Below are 19,741 nucleotides of genomic sequence, written 5' to 3'. Positions count from 1 at the left end.
GCATATTGTTTTTTCTTTTCATTATTTTTTAGCCAACAATAACAATTTAATTTATTTTTTACTAATTAGCAGCTCACCCCTAATGACACAGTACTTGCATTTTGATTAGTTATTATCTCAAGGTGTGCTCATTTATGCTTTTCTGAAACAGTTATGAAGCCAGCCCATGTTTTTATCTGCACAGTTTCATTCAGAGACTGAAGGGCTTGGCTGTAACATTAAAAAATGCGGATTAAATCTTGTCTCATTTATTGGAAAGCTGTTGAAATGCCAGGAATGTTGCTAGTTAGTTTTTAACTGTGCATTACGTTTTCATGTGTTCAAAGGGATAGATGTGCTAGCAAATTATGGTGATGGGATATTGCTGTGTTCCAGGAGTGCTTTAGAGTTCATATTAGAGAGGGAAAACTTCTCTTAAATTTGAATTTTCTAATCTGTTCAGTATATTTTACTGCTATTTGCCTTTTTGAAATCTGAAAGCTGGTATTAGAGTAGCTTTGAAACTGTTAAAATTAGTATTGCAGGGATGTGAAGAAACAATGTAATAATTTATGAATAATTTAATAGCAATTTGATGGGAAACAGCTGGAAGATGAAACAATGGGTTCCTGGGCAATCTCCTGAAGAGAGCTAAGTGACAAATCCTGAGTTATTAACCATTAAGGATCTACTTGTGCCACATTACAAATTTTGTGTTGTCGATGCTGAGAATACACAGATCAGGGATTTGCAGATAGCAACAGGGCCTTTTTATCCTGATATCTGTGAGTTTCCTGGGGACCCTTACAGGGAACAGAGCAGAGTGACCAAGCCAAGCCTGCAAGGCCTGACAATGAGATTGGCCTGAGTTCTCTTACAGTTAGGGAAAATTGTAAGTAGAGCTGTGTATGTCATGTATTTGTTAATATAAAGATCCTGATTTTTACCTGCTGGGCTTTCCTCTTGCTCTTACCCCTTTGGGATTGCTGGGGTAAAATCACCTCTAACTGTGACAACTGCAACACTGGCTATAGCAAGGCTGAAATACATCTCAAGGTTTTCATATAAATTCCATTTCCCTGGTCAGAAATTTTGTCTAAAAGGGACACTTGAGGACATTTGTCTGATCTGTGTAGGAACCTCTGAGTACTTCAGCAGCTGAAATGCCCATGCTGGAAGTGTGAGCCTGCTTGGAAGTTTGATAGATGGTGCATAGAGAGTCTGATACGTTCAGGAGGTGACAGATTTATGGTACACACACCAATCATCAGAGCTCTATGTGTGCAGTAGGTCTCAAAATACTGGAAAAACCAGAGAGCATCCACTCACATCTTGCTGTCCATGAAATTTGGGCAGTAAATATGGCAGCCCTGTAAATACAGGGAAGTGGAGAGGATGCATATAAAACTGTGAGAAATGGAGAAATATCTTCTGGGAACTGTTTCTTACCTGTGGAGCAAGTTGTGCATTTCAAATGCTTTTTGTGCACCTGGAGGGATCAATTTCCCTGATCAGTTTAGCCAGTGATCCAGTTAGGCTGATGCATCAATCTCACTGGATCTCCTGCTAAACTGATCAGGGAAATTGATACAACCACCTTGTACGATGCTCTTTAATCTGATTAAAAGTACCTTATATTGCTAAATCAATACAAAGCTTTTTTAATGCTCTTAAACAAGCTTACAATGATTTGGCTGAATCAATCAGCCATAATTTCATGTGTCAGCTGTAATAATGACTTCTAGGAGTGACATTGCTGTGGTGCATGAGGAGTGAGGACATAAACAGGGCTAAAAATAGAGAGAACAGTGGTGGTTATGGTGAAATTCATTCAAATAGTTGGTAGAGTTAAGTCTTACTCATGCAAAAGCCTTAAATGTGCTTAACACTACACCATTTTTATGCCATAAAAATGATCCTCATGTTTGTGTGTATGGATTCATCTCTCTGGTGTGGGATCAGAGTCGTCCTTAGGTGAGAGGTACAAAAGATTGAAAGTAACATTACTTCTGAGAATAAAAAATAGGAAATTCTTGAGATGTTTCAAGGGATGTAATTTAATTGGCTCTGCAGTAAGGCTTTCCTAGGCAGGTTTAAGGTGCTAAATGCTGATGTATTTTTCCTTCACTGTGTACCACTATTTAGGACACTTAGGAGAGAGGTCCTGCCAACTCTTCAGCATCTCTGGGAAACCTGTGCCAGGGCCTCACCACCCTCATCAGGAAAGATTTCTTCCCTATATCCACCCTCTTTTAGTTTAAAACTATCCCCTCTTGTCCTACCACTGTGTGCCCTTGTCAGTTGTTCAGGGTGGGTGGAGAAAAGATCAGTGAATAGCTTTGCTTTCACCTTTTATTAGATCCTGCTCTGAGAGTGTGCATGGCTGTGATATTTTCTGGGAGAAAGTTTCCTTTGGGACACAGGCAATTTTTTTTCAAACTGCACACTCTATTTAATTTAACTGCTGGTGTTACTCAAAGTGGAATTTGCAGTAAGTAACCACATATTAGTACCCATCCTCATGGTGTTGTTAATACTTTGTTAAAGCCTCCAGATAAAAACAGGAATGGGATGACAAGTTGCTCCTAAATGAGTGGGCATGTAAAGTCAACAAATCCCTGTATAATACATAAATGTGCAGCAAATGGCCTGCACTTACTCCTGGGGTTGTTGTTATAGTTTATGACTTAAGGCAACTAACAAATGTGCAGCAGAGTCAGTGGGACATGATGGTGTGTGTTTAAAAATTTAAGTCCTAAAAGTCACTGTCGTCCCCTCCTTGCTTAGTGCAGTGTGGGTGTACATCCGTTTTGGCTTTTATGTATGCTCTGTCACCAAAGCCTCAGCCTGGTATTTTCAAGAGGTGTTTCTAGAACAGAATGAAGCTCTGTATGTGCTAGAAAAGCATGAAGTGGAGAATTGGAGAGGAGACTAAAAGATCAAGAACAAGAGAAAATGAGCAAGGAGAAGAATTAGGGTTTGAGGTGTTTGTTATTATTCTACATTCCCCAAGAAGTTCTAGGAGAAACTTCACATTACACCCAGACAGATTCATTTCCAAACACACCAGCAGAGAAATGTGGAGTTACAGCTGCACTGTTATCCAGGTCTTGACTGATGGGATGATTTTGCCTGTTTCCCTGCACATCTTACCAAAACCAGCAGCTCTCTAAAGGTGACTGCATCAAAAGAAATTGCTACTCTGGGATATCAAGTATTCTGCTTGCCTTGCCTGCCTGTACTTCATCAGGTTTAAAAGCAAAGAACATTTAACTTTCTTTACACGAGCACGAACAGTACCTTGGAGAGGCACAAAGGACAGTGGCACCATCAAGGTCTACAATTGCCTTTCACTTGTGGCATTGAGGAATTAAATTCTTAGCACTCTTAGAGGGTTTTTTACCTTTCTCTAAGTGAAGGATTTTTCAGAGAAAAGGTTCATTCCAGCCATCAATTCATTTAATTCACTTTCTTTAAGAAGAAAACTTCTATGCAGATGTTATTACTGTCTTCATTAACTTCCTTACAGTGAAACTGGACTTCCCCATGTAGGCTGCAGTTAGATGAATATTAACTCATGTCTTTTGACAGCAGAATTATGTCTGACACAAAACAGGAAAGTTCATTTTTGGTGTATAAAGGCACTCCTGGGGTGTCCCTTTCAGCAGGATGGATGTTTAGTCACTTCATTAACTCCTGAGGAACCAAAAGGCTTCAAAGTGCACTTCATCCCCCTAGGCAGGAATGCTGGATTGCACTGCATGCAGGTACACAATGGTCAATATCTGTGTTCTGCACTCAGGTCAATTAATTACTGGATGGATTTGGTCATTATTAAGTCTTAGAGACTGAAGTTGCTGGCAGATCTTGGAAATTAAAACACATCAAGCACAAGCAACTCTCTCATGACTTGCTGTGGTTTTGAGCACTCACAATACTTTGCAAATAGGCAAAGCTGGTGCAAATTTATTCAACATTTGTTAAAGTAAAATTGTAAGTGTATTAATGGCAGCCTCAAAAAAAAAAGTAGTTGTAGCTAAGTAGGCATTAAAATATGAGAAAAATTAAGGTATCTAGGAATAATACATCAAATCTGGGGCTGATAATAGCATTAGATTAGGTTTTGCTTTGATGATAGCAGCTGACTTAATGTGCCATGTATATATTTTTTGCTTTAAAACAAACACTTCTTCATTTTTCTGTGAGCAGTTCTAGTGGCACAGAGCATCTCTCTGCAAATTCCAGCCTGTCATACAACTTAAGCCAGTTGCACATAATTACTTTTCACATACACTGGATAATACTTTCATTAAGATCATGATGATTATCATTACTGAACAATAAATTCATAGACTGTCAACTCTGCAATGTATTGGCTGAATAATAATTTAAAAAATAAAATTTGCAGATCTCCTGTCTGGTAACATCATGGAGTGACACCTCTCAGCAATAAGATGTGAAAAAACCCTATAATATTTGGTTTATCTGTATGTACCTTTCACAGGCTCCACATTAAGGTCAGTACCTGAAAAAGAAGACTATTTGCTATAATTAAATTATTCCTTTAAACTAAAATTCATCACCACCACTCTGTAATTAATTTATTTAACCAAACTTCTGCACTGAGTAGCTTCAGGCAGCACCAGGAATCATCTTCCAATAGTTTCAGTGTTGTCCCCAAGGCCTGTATGGGTACGAAGGACTGTAGGGAAATCTCCCATCAGCTCTTGGAGTGCTCAGTTTGAGGAGTCCTGGCACTGTCAGGGGCTGTGTGAGCATCATTGTCTGTCAGGGCTGCTGTGGCCATCACCGTGCTCAGCAGAGGGAAACAGCAGCACCCCAGGGAAGCAAATCCCAGCATTATTTCCCAGAGCTGTTTGAGTTGTCTGGATCCAACCTCACTGCTTTCCTCTCTGCACATCATTTGTTTGCCACAGGTTTCAAACATATGTGTCAGGAATTAATTTATTCAGACTCTCATCTTCCTGAGGTGATTGTTGTTGTTTGGTTTGATGGAGGGGGAGGAAACTGAGGTGGCACCTGGGGACCAGGGGATGCTGAGTGCAGGGTGGGTGGCAGCAGCACAGCCCTCGGAGGTGGGACAGGGACAGCAGGAAGGAAACATTGCTGCCAAGGAAAATGCCTTTTAGCAAGGCTCATTTGGAAGGGGATTCTTCCCGTGAGAGGCACTCGAGCTGATGAGATGAGAGGCACATTTTGGGATTTGACCAATATGTTTCATTACAAATTTGGACCACAAACCACAGAGGGTTTTGTAATGTATGTTTTTTTCATAAGCCAGGGGAAGTTGCTGCCATTACAGTAGCAGTGTAAAATCCATATCTTTGCTAGAAAAAAGTGGATGCTTGGAACTAATATTGTGCCTTAATGGGCCTCAGCTGCTCATGGTATCTTCCAGGACAATCTTCAGCAGCTGTAAATTTCAATAAAACTTCAAAGATCACTGTCTAGGAGGAAAATCTGACTGTTGGATATTGTTTTTCCTATGATAATCACATATAAGGAACAAAATCATTTTATGTGCTACTACCCTTATTAATCATAGATTTGGAATTTGTAAAACAAAGGCAATGGAAGTGTCACTGGAAGGAAACCTTTTTACTCTAAGTATGATTTACTTATCACAGCTAGCAGTGAAATTGATTTATGAGTTTGTTGCTTTCTGGGGACAAATGTACTTTGAGAAAGAAAATATGGACTGTGAAAGAAGTGTTAATAGCATTACTCTTTGAAAGTGAATTATATACTATTTTTAAAAAAACATCCTCAATCTAGAGGTGGGTAAATATGAAGACTTGTTGTCATCGTATTTTGAGACTCACTTTTTGCATCTGCTGCATTTTCTAATCAGAACTAAAGATGCTATTAGGGACAAATCATGAATATAATCCTTTAATGACTAATGTGCTTTTGTGGAAAACTATTTTTCTGTCAATCTTTGAACTACTCTGGCTACAAATGGAAATATTTTAATATGCAGCCAAGATAAGACTATTTAAAAGTGTTGCAGTCATTCTTAAGAGCAAATATGCAAAAGAAAACTATTGCTTTATGCTTAAAAAGTAGCAATTGTTCACAAATCCCTGAGAACAATTTATCTCCTGTGGCCCCTCACATATCTCTGCTTTTATGGAAATAGATGCAAAATGCTGGTGATTTATCAACTATAGCAAAAGGTAATGTCTTATGTTTACCAATCAACTTTTATTAATCAAAACTGACTGAAGTAAGAGGTATCTGTCAGTACTTCTGGCTCTGTACTACAAAGGATTGTTAATTTTCTTTCTATGCAGGAAAGGACAAATTCTGCCTTGCCTCATGATTCCAGTGGATTTTTATGTGATGTGAAAAGGTGCTAAGACATATAAGTTTGTAGCTTTAAGATACAGGTTTATGTGGAATACTTTAAAAGCCTTTCATTTTGGCAGATTTACTTTTATAGTGAAAACTGCTGTGTGATTCAGGAAGGAAAAAAAACCCCAAAACCACAGAACCTGGCACTCTGGGGATATATTGTGGCTTTTGTGGTTGATTTGCATCAAGTCTACTTTGTTAACAGCATTCGGCTTGAATTTAAAGAATTTGCTACATGGGAGCAAAAGTGAAGCAGTTTTGCATTAATTAGTGCTGCAGGGAGAGGCAGGAGCTGGCAGCCTGTGCCTTATCCCAGAGTGGGGAGTGGAGCTGCTTTGTGCTTGGCCTTCCCCAAACAGGTTCCAAATGAATTTAAACCCATTGCAAACGTGCTGTCTGCTCTTCCAGGGGCCAGGCTGATCCGTGTGAGAGGAGGCATTTTTGGCTCTGGTGAAACTTTGCAAAGGCATCTTGGAATTAGAAGTGAGAAAACAGTCGAATTCTGCCAAAATTTGTGTGAAAACTATTTATCTGCCGCTTGTTAGTGCTACCTTTTGTTTCTTAATACACACCTGTGGCTGTTTTTATGTATTACACAGATCCCTTGTTTTACATGAAAGGACCAATTCTTAGACAAGGAAAATGTTTATTGGGGTGAGCACAGCTTGCTCAGCTTCACTCTCTTTGCTTTTTCTCTCTAAATTCTCTTTGCTTTTCTCTCTAAATTCCTGCCACTCAAGTGGGAAAGAGTGAAATAGATCAACCTGCTTTTCATGATAGCAAAGGGAATGGATAAGGAGTAGAAATGCTGGAGGAAATCTCTTCCTTCCCTCACCTCCCAGGAGTGTCAGTGTCCCAGCAGTGTGGCCTCACTTTTCTTTAGTTTCTTCCCCAAAAAATTCTTGCTGAGTTTTTCAACCCAAACTCACAGCAAACTCCCTGTACTGCCACTGATCCATCCCAGTCCTGTGTCCCCCTGGAACTCCCCTGCAGTCTCTGGAAAACTGAACATTGTCAGCATTTTATTTCTGTTTGTTGTGGCTTATTTGAAGAATCGGGACCTAATGTGTCATTGAGAAATAACAGGAGAACAAATATCCAGCAATTTCAAGCTTGTATGTGCCTGGCTCCTTGAATTCTCAGAATTGAGGTCTAAAGGAGACCTTATTTAGGAAAAGCACTTGAAAGCATTGCACCTAGGGGCTGTACTACAGTATTTCTTGTATTTTTTTCTAAAACCTCAAAGCCTATTCACTTTGTAAAATGGGGTTTTGCTAGATTTTACTCAATGATTTTTCAAGAAACTGCATTTGCTGTTGTCATTCAGCAACCACAACCATTTGCAAGAATTTTAACAACTCTGCTGCTGCCTGCCAGCTGCCATGTGTTCCCTCCCTGCTCCCTGCATAAAACCTCCTCGCTGCAAGAGGACTGCAATACTTTCATAGTAATCACTAGTTCAAATCACTGATTATTCTAAAACATCAAATCTCATTTTTGGCAATCCATCATCAGTTTCCATGGGAACTGACACTGGCCTCAGCAGCCACAAGAAGCAGAGTTTATTGGGATACTTACACATTTCAATGGCTGTTGTTAGACAGCTGCATTTTCTGTTTAGCCAACAGATATTGCTGCAACAACCTCATAATGCACTTAAAAATTCTATATAGATTTCATTTTAATGCATTTATGTCTTTATTCATATTTTTCACAACTTAGCAGAAATATTATGATGGGGGAGAGGGAAATGTCAGTAATTTCCATCATATGCAGTCAATATTGGATGTTTCCATGCAGTGTCTTGACTAGTTTTCTAACTAGGACTGTGACAAAAAGGAAAAATGCCCTGCCTTGAGGGTCTAAAAACAGCTGGAGGCTCCCACTTTTCAGGTGCAGCATTTCCCCTTGGTAATCTTGTCCCAGAGTTTCTGCTTTCCAAAGTCTGATTTCCTCAATACCTTTTGCCCCAGAATAACCATTTCCCCAAGCCTGCAGCTCATCCTTCTGCTCCAGAGCTCAGATTCTCCTGATTTCTGCTATTTCACCACCATTTTTAAACCCCATTGATCAAATCAGCAAGGAATAGCAGTGTGGATTTGAAAATGATGTTTTGCTCTAGATTTGTGTGGAGTATTTCAGTACCAAAAGGAGTAACTGGGCAGCTAATTAAGAATAGTGTTGATATGAATATGTATCAGCTTTTTTACTTTTCTTCCAACTGCTTTAGAGTGGAAATCATTATTTTGGAGTTTGGCCTTATTTTAGTTCAGAGTGAAGCAGCCATTTAAGACAAATCTCAAATCTTGAACAACTGTTCTACTCACAGACCTTCTATGAAACAAACAACCTTCATCTTCTCCCACCTTCTGATACTGATTTTATCATCACAGGGGAAGCTGGCTTACAAGGAAGCATTTTGGGACAAAATAGATCATATTTACTAATAAACATGCTGGAATTAAATTCAATATTATTTGTCTTGCAAAACAGGGGGAGAGAGGGAACTGTTACATGTTCCATCTAGGGCTGAGGTGCAAGGGGAGAAATGCTGATTTTTCCAGGTTCCCACATGATCTCTAAGGAGTTTCCACTAACATAAAACATCTCATAAATCTGCTGCAGAATCTGGAAAATCTACTCCCTATCTTTGCTTGGCAGCTGCTAAATCACTGGATCTTGGTTAAGTTCAGATAAACTAAGGGAATTAATTTGTTTAATAAATTACTTGTTTTATAAATTTGTTTAATCAGTTCCCTGGGTGACCCCCCAATAAAAGAATTTCTAATTCTGCTGCAAGTCTAGTGAACCTTTGTATCTTTGGTTGTGGCTCTTTCTGTCCCGGATCTAACCTGGGAGGAGGTTTAGTGGAATTGCCTTGAAAATTCTCAGTTCTTCCTTCTTTCTTTGCTTTTACAGGGCTGATCTCTGATCATGTAATCACTGGTGCAGTATTTAGCACAAAAAACACTTTCTAAAGAAAATATCTGCCCTCACATCTTTGTTTCAGTCTTTATCAATAATTTATTCACATTTAGCATAATTATGAACAATTCAAGCTATATTTTCACACAGATGGATTTTTCTGCACTCATATGTAATTAAAAACCTGCTGCATGAGGGGATGATCAATAACTGGTAAGAAATGGCTGAGGGTGCACAGCAAGAGCAGAGAATATTGTACAGCTGCTTGGCTGGCATCTAGATCTAGCACTGACTACACTCAACTCTGGTTTTAAAACCACTATTTGAAGAGTAAATTAATTTATTTTCGAGAATTTTTAATTTATTTTAGAAGAAACAGTGAAAATATCTTGAAGGAATCCTGTAAATAGGTATTTATTGTATGTTGATTTAAAGAAATATTTCAGCACAACAAATAAACTAACATGCCACTCATAATTTAATAAAAACAGGGAGGTGGAAAAATCTTCTTGTTCCAGAGAAATAAAGAGAAGTGTCTCTTTAATATTAGAATGGCTGATAGCTTCTAATCCATAGCTGTCAATGCTAATTTCACTAAATAAAAGACTTTATGGTGCTGAAAGGTTCACTAATCAAGATTCATAAAGGTACAATTCCAGTTGTCATCCTCTTGTCTCTTTGGGAAGCCACTTTTATACAAGAAACAATTCCTGAGTGGAAAAAATACTGAGCATAAAGTAGAAAACTGAGTGTGTTAAAACACATTTTGCTTTTTCTGGTGAAACCTTGAAGGTGATGCTGGATGGATAAAGGATCTGGACATCATGCCTGAATTTTTGAATTATTTAAGCAAAATTGTTTCATCAGTAGGAAAATTTCTGATTGAGGATCAGCTTTCAGAGCTCTCTTTTCCTTGCTGGGAGGTTTCTGTCAGTGAATTGTGGGGAGTCTGAGTGCTGTCAGTTCCTCTGAAACCTGCTGCATCCCATGGGATATTCCCTTAATCTGCTCTAACACATCCTGTGACTGGTAGGTGTGAATTTTAATCATTTCTGTAGTAAAATACTCATTTTCATCAAATGCAGCACATTTTTGCTCATTTGATGGGTTTGTTTGAGGTGGCACAGATGGATTGCTCTCTACAAGAGGAAAGGCAACACATTCTATTGGTGCACTTCAGATTTTCTGTAACTTTCTATAAGGGTAGAAAGCACCATGGAAAAGAGTCAGCACATCAACAGATCCAAGCTACCCAATCAGCTGCCAGGTGATTTCCCAATAATTTAAACTTTTAAATTTCCTAATACATCATTTACACTTCTGAAATAACATTACCTCTCTTTGTATAACATCAAAGTACTTTCCACAAGGTTGCAGTTTTAACTACCATGCAGATCTTGAAAAAAAAATCCATTGGGTCGTTCCTCAAATGCAAATGTCGAATCTCTTTTTTATTAAACTGCAAAAGGGATTTACCAGAATTATGAAAAGGACTCTGAGCTTGTGCTTTATAAATGCTAATATAAAAGCTAGTATTTTAATAAGTTTTTTAAATTTACATTTTTGAGTTCATTGAGGGAGCTTTAAGGTGCACCCTCTCCCTTTGACGTACAGTTTCTGTTCCAACACTTCCTACTCCTCTAATAGAGTCACACTTAAGAAGTTCTTTGTACTTTAATCTTTTAACCATTACAGGGAGTCACAGAAGATCTCCTTACCCTCTGGTTTACATCAGAATTGTCCTGAGCCATTTCCCTGTGTGCATGGCTCATCTTACTCTTTCCAAATCCAGCACAGGGTCTGCATCATGAATGACAAAAGGAAATGATCTGTGCTTTGGGTTTTGGTTTGTTTGGGGATTTTTACCATGAGTTGTACCAGTGATGTGTTTGGTGGATTTACATAAGTGTTCATTTCTGTGTTTGCACTCAAGCTTTGGAATTTTTCAGCTCCTGGAAGAATTTCAAATCAAATGCTCTGGGTGCAGGAAACCACCTTTTTCCTTTGGATCATTCTGTGTTACTGTGCACACTTATCTTTCTGAAAGATGAAATAATGGTAAAGGTAATGAAATCTCATGCTTCAGGGCATATGCTAATGCCTACAAATCTATTTCACATTTTGTGAGGTTAATTAGTTAATATGTGTACAGCATTTAGAACATAATTAATTTTAAATTCATGCCAAGAATTGTTACAGACTGATCATCTATGGAACTCAAGAGTTAATTTCTTCTGTGTACACTGTGGAAATGAAGAGCAACATTAATTTTTTACGTCATCTGTGTTTGTTACAGACAGATCATTTGTCCCACAAGAGTAATTTCTGCTACATTTAGTTTGTTTAAAGAACAACTAATCCTGGTTAGTGGGATCACAAGATCACAGCTGCATGATGAACTCTGGGAGACACTTGGGAATGCTTTGGATTCACACGTCATCCTCACCCTGGGAACCCTCCCAGTGCAGAACTAGGGCTGCTTTTCCTTGCAAGGGTGATCTTCTCTCCATCATGGATCAAAAGTGGCTTGAGATGGATACTGCAAAATTTCCAGTGCCTGGAAAGGAGGATTTGTAATGGGAAGATGAGAGGTGAAGCTGGAATATATTTGGGTAGCAGAAGAGTGGATGTTCACAGACAGAATTTTGTGGTAGACTGGGGGGAGGAAATCAAACCCAACCTCTTCCCTCTGTGCTCCTTCTGTAGAAAATGGGTTGTTCTCAATGCACTGAGTAAAAAAAGCAAATAATAAAAAAAATACTTTCGAAAATTTGTTCAGGGATAACAACCTTAGCTGAATTTAGGGGAAGGGCTGGACTGCTTTCATTGATAATTTTAGCTTTTCCTCCTCAGAAGGTAACTTACCTTTGTTACTCAATCTGTGTGGATTTGTACTAGAAAAAAGACATTATTATAAGATTTCTACCCCATATTATTTTTAATTAGTAAAATAGCTCAGAATGAGATTTGTAATTACAAATTGGCATCAAGTTGAAGTATGTTGAAACAAGCATTTCTCTATGAAGCTTATTTTCACAGAGTCCAAAATGTTTGATACTTGCATTACATGTTGTGCTTGTTTGTTTTATGATTTTTCCTGGAACTATGTTTGCTGTCATTTGCAAACAAGAGAGATCAGTCTGTTATTTACTGAGACTGAGTAAATCAAAGAGTATTATCCAGTTAGGAGACAGTACACAGAGTAAGCAGATCAGGAAAATGTATTTCAATGCCAGCTTCATTAAGTCGATAATCATCTCAATATATTCCCTTACAATTTCAACAATTAGTAGCCATAGTTTTCTTCTCGTGATTATCTTTAATCAGTGGCACAAAAAAAATCTCCAAGAAGAATTCCATGGTAATCGGAAGCTTCCAGAAAAATGTTCTTCATGTGTGGAGCGTTGCAGCAAGCAGTCACAGGACCCAAATTTTGGTTAATTGTGTATTCTGAGGAGAAAAATTCATCCCAGGTGCTACAACAGCAGCTCACCTCTGAGGAAGCACTTTCATTTTTGTCAGAAACCATATGTTCCTTCAAAAAATATCCTCGTTCTTAACAGCAGGACATGGCCACGTGCAGACAGTGCTGGTGGCTGGGGTGGCCACATTAGGGTGGTGTTGGGATTTAGGATCCTGTGCCTGCTTCTGTCCCCTGGCAGGATTAGGGGAAACTGCCCTGCTCTTGAAAAGCTCTTGGTGTGTTCTTAGCTTTGCTCACTCAATAACTTTTGTGCTGGGGTTTCAATTTCAGTTTCTGGCATTTCAGCCTAAGTTTCTGAAGGTTTTCTTTTTTTTTTTCCCCCACAAAATTTCTTCAGAATTTTCAGGAATAGATTAAAACAAATCGATAAATTGATTTACAGAACACAGAAGTGAAAAATACCATCAGAAATTGAAGAAATTTCCTCTCTTGAAGTTGCCCTGAAGTGAAAGACAGTGAGGAAAACCTGGAGCTGGCTCTGCCCTGTGTCTGTCTGTCTGTCTGTCTGTCTGTCTCCCCCCCAGCCCCTAGAAATCCCAAGGACATGGCCATGCCTGGCCTGACCCAGCCTGTGGGCACAGGGCTGCTTGGGTCAGTTTAGGGACTGCCTGCACTGGGATTCCCACCCTGATTGTGTCCAAAATCCACATCTAAAGCCAGTTCTGCATCTCACAGGGATTTGTGCCTGCAATGTTAAACATCTTGTGGGTTTTGAGGAATCTGGATATTTAGAATGATGACATTTGTTTCAGAAGGAAAATTCAGCAATCCAAAACTTCCTATTCACTTTGTTCCTGTCTAGAGATGAACAAGAACTTGGTATTTCCTTTTCTTTTTCAGAAGTGTCTCATAATTGAAGTAAACAAATTTCAAAGGTGTCTAGAGTTGCACATACACATTAGTCTGGGTTGAATAGAGTAGTTGGATTTTTGGTGTGAATCTTCAGTGAGGAAGGAAGCTCCATGAGCTCAGTGTAGCTGCTCGAGGTATATTATTATTTTTAGTTGACTTATAGATTTTAAATAAATGTTTATGTGAGATAGAGTGTCACAGTATGTTTTGCAACGTGTCATCGGATTTTCTGAGAATTATCTGAATTGATCACACCCAGAGTGAAATACACTGATAGAGTGTTTCCATGGTGATTTCTTGTTTTTCTGATCATGTCTTTTAATTCTCTCTCTCTCTCTAATATGTTAGACAGGTTGTTCTCCCTGGAAGCTCATGGACTGCAAGAAGCTTCAGTATTTTCCTGTGCTCCCTGCTGCTTTGTGTATTCTGTCACTGGCATAGTCACTTAATTATCTGACAGGCAATAACTGCTCTCGGAGGGAGTAAAAACAACTGTTGAATTCGTTTCTAAATTATATCATATTGCTCTCTTTGAAATCTCTTTTAAATAAATGTTGAGGGTAGAACTATTGATGTGATTTTTAAACTTTAAATTTCAGTTAGTTCAGATCATTTTAAATAGTCCTTCAGCAAGAATAAATCAGTTTTTATGACTTATAACTTTCAATTACCGCCTTCGGAGGGAATAACAGAGTGTTTGGAGGAGCTGTAAAGTACAACAACAAGGAAGTGCTGCTGTTCCATTTGTGCAGGCTCTGAGCTCCTGTGGAACCTTGACAGGAGCTTTTTGGGAGGAAGCACATCCTAGAGGGATCCTCGAGTGTGTCAGTCTGAGGTGTGGCTTTGATCTCGTGTTGGAGCTCTCACCTGAGGAGCTTCCAGCCAGACCTTGGGGGGGAATGGATGATGCTTGACCTACTTTGCTGTGCTTCAGCTGTTCCCCAGAAATGGTCTGAGAATCTCAAGCTGTGTCCCTGAATTGGCTGGAAGGAGGTTTCCTCTCTGCAAATTGCCAACTGGTGGCTCTGATGGAGAAATTTCTGGCTTAACTAATAGCTGACTGCATTGCAAGGTGTTGGGCAGTGCAAAAGCTTTAAATTGTAGCAAATTTGAGCTAAATCAGGTATGGACCTATTGTTAGATACTTATTTAGACCTAAGAGTTCTGTATTTAGAAAAAACCACTGTGGAGTTAGTTAGATGGAGAGGGAGAACCCACACAATAGTGTGGAATAAATTGAAGCTCTACCTGCTAATTGATTCTAAGTGTGTTAAAGGACCCAGCTGATGGGTTCTTAGCTGAAAATGTTGGTTTTTAACAAATATTTCAGAGCCTGGTGAAATCCAAAGGCTTATGTGACTGCTAGAATCCCAGTCCTTAAAGAAACAAAAGGAATGACTGGAATGGGAATCTCATTAGGGGCCATCACTCCTGGGCAGAGGAACTGAACGGCTCTGTTGGTACTGCAGCAGCAAAAAATGGTAAATTCATCGTGCTTTAATTCCTGAGTGTCATTTACTGATTTGCTTCTGCCTGAGCTCTGGTTTTGAGTATGCAGATTCAGCTAATCAGATAGACTTTGGAAATAATGGAAAGATTGGGGTAATTTTTCTCTCCTCCTTTCCCAACTCTCCTGCCTGACGTTGGCATTGCTTGCACAGAGCACGTGTTGCTGTCACTGGGAGGTTTGTCCTGCTGGCCCAGGGCTGTACCAGGTAAATTACCTCCCCCTAATTCTCCCTTGGTCCAGCCCTAACCTGATGGGGGCCAGGACAGAAATCAATACCCACGTTCATTTTTGGCTGTTTAGGGAGCTTTTCCTCTGACCAATCACACAATGTGACTCCTGAAAGTGTTTTACTGGATTCATTATTTCTGCTATTGCTTTACTGAAGCAGAAATGAGGAAGCAGCTGTTTGAAAATCTTGTCTGAATTGTTTGGCTTAAAACCTCTCTGAAGCATCTTTTTCTTGTTTGCATTCCTGGCCTCCTCTGTAGCACTCTACAGGTAGGCAACTATTTTCCTTTCTGCTATGATAATGCCACATTCTGTGATCTAAGGATTTGTTTTCTTTTAATAAAGCCTTTACATCTTCTTTTTTTCCACTGAAACAAAGACAGATCAATGAAACCCATGAAAAAGTGGCTAAATTGGCAAATGCAACATTAATTCCAGGGTAGCTGTGTTATAGATTGACCTGATGTTGTCCCAGTTTAAACTTAAGAAAGAAATTAGCATAAGTAGCAATAAGATTTGCAAAGGATAATATTTTCTCTGGTGAAATCCCATTTGGATTGTCAGGCATAGAAATTTAGTTAAGACAATACTGTCCTCTAAAACAACTTCAATGAATCAGAAAAATAAAAGTCTTGAACAGTAGAAATATGAAGAATATATATTCTTTTTTCCTTCCTTCACTGTTTCTTTCTGCTTTCTTCCTTCACTGCTTTTCTTTCCCTTTTTTTCTCTCACTTGTAATACATGGATTGTACGATTTCATAATTTGCTGCATAAATCAGCATTTTACCTTTTGTAGATGATTTTTAGAAATTTGCTGGCTTAGATTCATATAATGGAATTCAAATTATGTTGTCCTGCTGCTCCAGGATCTGAGCTGCTGTTCTAAGGCTTCCAGTGCTCTGCTCTTCTGGCCCTTGATGATGCTGTTTGCACAACCCCAGAAATTACAGATTTTGACCCTTCCTGAATGATGAGTTGGGAACTTGGGGATGTATTTCAGATAACTCTGTAAAATATTGCCTGAAGTAGGATGATATAAATCCCATTTCCCCATGTGCCCTAGGAATTCCCCACATCCGTTGTGTTTCCTGCATTGGAACCCTACAGGGCAAAAAGGGACCAGTTCTCCACCTCTGCACGTTTGTAATTTTCCTTAAAGTACAGATAATGGGAGGGGAGTTTTTTACATGAACTTTGATCATGCAGAAGGAAAAGCTGAAAAAAAAGAAGTGTAAAATGGTACAGGGGAAAGCAGTCATTTTACTTTGAATTTTCAATGAGGGACTTGCACTGAACACCAACTTCTAACTCACTGTCTCACTGTTCAGCATAATCCAAAATAATTGCACCTATAATTAGTATTCAATTAACACCAGTTACATTTCTCTGACTGCTGCTAGCTTGGAATCTCCATTTACAGATTGTCCTAACTTGATAATGATATCTGTCTTTTATGGTGTCTAATTGGCTTTTAGAAGGGATAAATTAGGTTTTCCCTTAGAACACAAGAAATGCCCTATTGGCTGAGACTAATGGCCCATTGAGCCAAACATTCTGTCCTGCCACAGGAAAATGAGATGCTCCTCAGGGAGAGCAGGCAGTTGTTGTCCCTTTTTCTGCTCCAGCATCCAGAATTTTTGGGTTAGGAATGCTGGAGGGTTTATTCCTGTCAGTTCTTCTGTATTTGGTTACAGACTTGCTGTCCATGAGTTTGTCCAATTCTCCTTTGAACCTGCTGATGTTGTCAGCCTCCATCAATTTACCTTGGTTTTTTTTTCTTTTCTGTCATTAAATATTATTAAAATTATAATGCACCTTTATATAATCATAGATTTGATTTCTTTAGAACAGACCACACGAGGATTATTGCAGAAAACCAAAAGGATTGTCTGTCCCTTGGGCACTGAAAAAGCAGGAAAGAAAACCAAACTTGGCCAGCAATTTAATGACAAAGAAGTGGCACTTTCTCTGGTAGAGAAAGAGTGTTTGAGTCCAGGAGTTCTGAATGGCAAAAAAGGAAAAAAAAACTTTTTGTAGGAACTTTCAGGGTTATCATTGATCTCTCTAAACTTGATCCAGAAAGAGGACAAGCTGTTCTTCTCTTATTTCTCTTATTTCTTACATCTTTGCTTCTGGGCTGTTCCACAGAGGACTAAATTAGAAAAGGTTCCCTGGGTGTTACACTGAGGGTGTCTCCTAACAGATACAGCCGTGCATTAGTGATGTGGGCATGCTAATACCTGAATATTTTATACCTGAAATAAATTGTCCTTTCATCACTAAAAACCAGCCTTTTCTCAGGGTTAGGATTCACCCATCCCTCTGCAGATGTTCCTGATAGAACTACTTACACATTGTGGCTTTTGCTGATACAGAAATCCTGTGAAATCTCTAAGCAAATTTACTGAGTTGGCAAAAATTCTGAGCCTTTGCTGATAAAAGTGGCAGAAATGTCCCAAACTCTTTTGCTCCACTGTGCATGGGCTGAAGCATTTTCCCAATCTGCCCCTGATCACTGCTGTGAGCTGATTAAGGTTTAATGTGTTGTGAAGACACTTTCCTCAGGAGGGGGATTAGCTGTGCATCAATCCATGGCAATAACTCATGGATCATCAAAAGGGGCACTGAGCAGCCATGTTTGGCATGGGATATTTTCCTGGGTTAAAACACAGTTCATCAACTTCTTCTCTTGAAGAGATTTCAAACTTTAGCAGTTCCCTGGGTTATTTGAAGGTCAGCCCTTGAAACCAGATGGAAACGTAAAACTAAACAAAGTGGCATTTTTCTTTGGAGGAATTAATTGAATGCTTGTAAAACTGCATCAAAACCAGCCTGCCCCTCAGGCTGAGGGGGTTCTGCCTCTCTGCTCTGCTCAGGTGAGACCTCACCTGCAGAGCTTCCTCCAGCCCTGGGGTTCCAGCATGGGGAGGATGTGGAGATGCTGGAGGGAGTCCAGAGGAGGCCACAAAGATGCTCCAAGGGCAGGCAGTGTCCAGCCTGCAGAGGAGAAGGCTCCAGAGAGACCTTAGAGCCCTTTCCAGTGCCTAAAGGGGCTCCAGGAGAGCTGGAGAGGGACTGGGGACAAGGCCTGGAGTGGCAGGGGAAAGGGGAATGGTTTTCCACTGACAGACAGAAGGGTTAGAGTGAATATAAGGAAGAAATTCCTCCCTGTGAGGGCGGTAAGGCCCTGACACAGAGTGCCCAGAAAAGCTGTGGCTGCTCCATCCCTGGAAGTGTTCAAGACCAGGTTGGACAGGGCTTGGAGCAACCTGGGATAGCAGAAGGTGTCCCTGCCATGGCAGGGGTAGGACTGGATGGGCTTTAAGGTCTCTCCCCACCCAAACCATTCTGGGATTCCATTAATACTTCCATGCCTGATGATTATTTTCCATCCTAAATAGCAAAGACATCTAAGATATTATTAGGTAAAAAATTCTGGTCAATGTTGTATTTACTGCTTTCTTCAGGAGGAAGCCTTTTGGACAGTGTGACTGAATGACAGTTTCTTTAAAAACAGAGCTTGTAATTGAAATTACGCATCTGAAATTACAGCAGTCAAAATCCAATTTCATAAAACATCAAATGGAGACTGCCTTAGAGTGCACTTCTACCACACCAAGGAAGAGAGTGGAATGAACTCTAATTTTTCTGGTTTTTCTTCCCAGCCAGAATATTACAGTAAAGCATATTTGCAAAATCTCATACAGAAAAATTCAACAGCACGTGCTGACATGATGTGTAACTCCAATGAGTGTCAGTTCTTGTTCCTACAGGAGGAGGCTTCACCCGAACAGGGAAGATAGAAAAGGGTTTGATTACCAAATCCCAGTATGAAAAAGGCTTTAGATCCAGAAGATATTGAGCAAAAAGAATGTACACTGATCAACATCTGGAGACAAATATGGTCCTGCAGGAGGATGTTAGCTGCAAAATAAAAGCAAAGAGGATAATAAATGCAGATTATAAATAAACAATAAGATTAGACAAGACATTTCAGCTGTAAGCTCTTCTTAGGGCTATGAGAAAATATATTCAATTTTTTTTCCACAGCCTGAAGATGGTCTCATAGCCCAAGTGTCATCTCTTATTTGGCTTTCTTTCCTTGTGCAAATTAACCCTTCATTCAGTGTTTTTATGCTTGATACTGACGTTGAAAATTACATTAAACCATTCTATTTTTAATCTTAGCAACCCTCTCTCAGTAGCTTTCTGAACAGTCTTAAGTAGTTAATGACTTCAGAGATAAATGGATTGGCTTACACCATTCATTTACAAATGTAGTCAAGATCAGTAAGATGTACAGCAGGATATAATTACCATCAGTGGCAAATGTGTACATTGTGTAGCTTCTGTTAAGCTCCAGTGTAAGATTTTTTGGATAAATT

General features: G+C 39.3%; 1 protein-coding gene across 2 annotated transcripts in view; it reads left to right on the top strand.

The window, feature by feature from the left end:
* SDK1 (sidekick cell adhesion molecule 1) overlaps positions 1 to 19,741 on the top strand; it is a 387,464-nt gene that overhangs the window by 118,321 nt on the left and 249,402 nt on the right. The window lies entirely within an intron of this gene.

Source organism: Melospiza melodia, chromosome 18, assembly GCF_035770615.1.
Source record: "Melospiza melodia melodia isolate bMelMel2 chromosome 18, bMelMel2.pri, whole genome shotgun sequence".
NCBI lineage: Eukaryota > Metazoa > Chordata > Aves > Passeriformes > Passerellidae > Melospiza > Melospiza melodia.
The sequence above is the reverse complement of the archived record's forward strand: the minus strand, read 5'-3'. Positions and strand labels throughout refer to the sequence as shown.